Genomic DNA, 923 nt, shown 5'->3' with positions numbered 1-923 from the left:
CGCCACGTGTGGGTGACCCTGAGAAAACCGAAGCGAAGACAAGGCCACCACGGGTCCAGGGGGTGCTGGGTGGGGTGGAGGGGTGGGTGGGGACTGGACCAGACGGTTGGGACTGGGTCAGGGAATCTGGTTGAGGGGCCACAGCTAGATTTACCTTTCAAGATTTGGTTGGTTGGTTGGTTTGCCCAGAAGGAAGCCCAGGCCTTGGATTTTCCACACATTTTGCTTTTATAAATGTTTTGATCTTTTGGGGTTTGTTTTTTTTTGTTTGTTTGTTTTTGTTTTTGTTTGCCTTTTGTTGTTCTTTTCTTCCGTGTAGAAAAGGCATTTACAAAGCATGTTGAGGCTCGATTAGCCATTCTCTCCTCTTCGTCTGCCCCAGGGCTTGGTGAGGAGCAGGTGTCTGAGGCCTCTTTCTGAAAACCAACCAACCTCAGGACCCAGCCAGGCCCTAATAAGCAGCACAGGAGGACAGGAGTCCCACCTCTGGGTGAGGCCCAGGGCTGGTGGGTGCAAGCCTCCCCTCCCTGGCCAGCCTCCCCGCAGCCTCTCAGAATGTGGTCTGCCTCCATGGGCACCCCTGCATACGCCGGGGCAGGTCAGGGGGTGCGTGGGTGGGGGATGCATCTCAAAATACAGACCCTGGGGTTCCATCTCAGGCCTGCTAAATTGGAAGGGCCGCAGGTGGAGTTGAGGCTAATGTTTTTGGACGAGCTCCCCAGGTGAGGCGTACGCACCCAAAATTTGGAGGACCACCATCCTGAGAAAGCCCGGTTAGGGAGGGAGGGAGTTTTGTGCCCTTCCAAGCAGCAAGGGGCCCCTGGCGGGGGCGGCTGGTGGAGGCAGGTGGTGAGTGCACCTGCCCTTTCACCCCTGTCCCCAGCGGCCTGAGGAAGCCCGAGGGCCGCCCCAGAGATCCGTGG

Source organism: Canis lupus, chromosome 22, assembly GCF_011100685.1.
Source record: "Canis lupus familiaris isolate Mischka breed German Shepherd chromosome 22, alternate assembly UU_Cfam_GSD_1.0, whole genome shotgun sequence".
Classification (NCBI taxonomy): domain Eukaryota; kingdom Metazoa; phylum Chordata; class Mammalia; order Carnivora; family Canidae; genus Canis; species Canis lupus.
Note: the sequence above shows the minus strand (reverse complement) of the source record.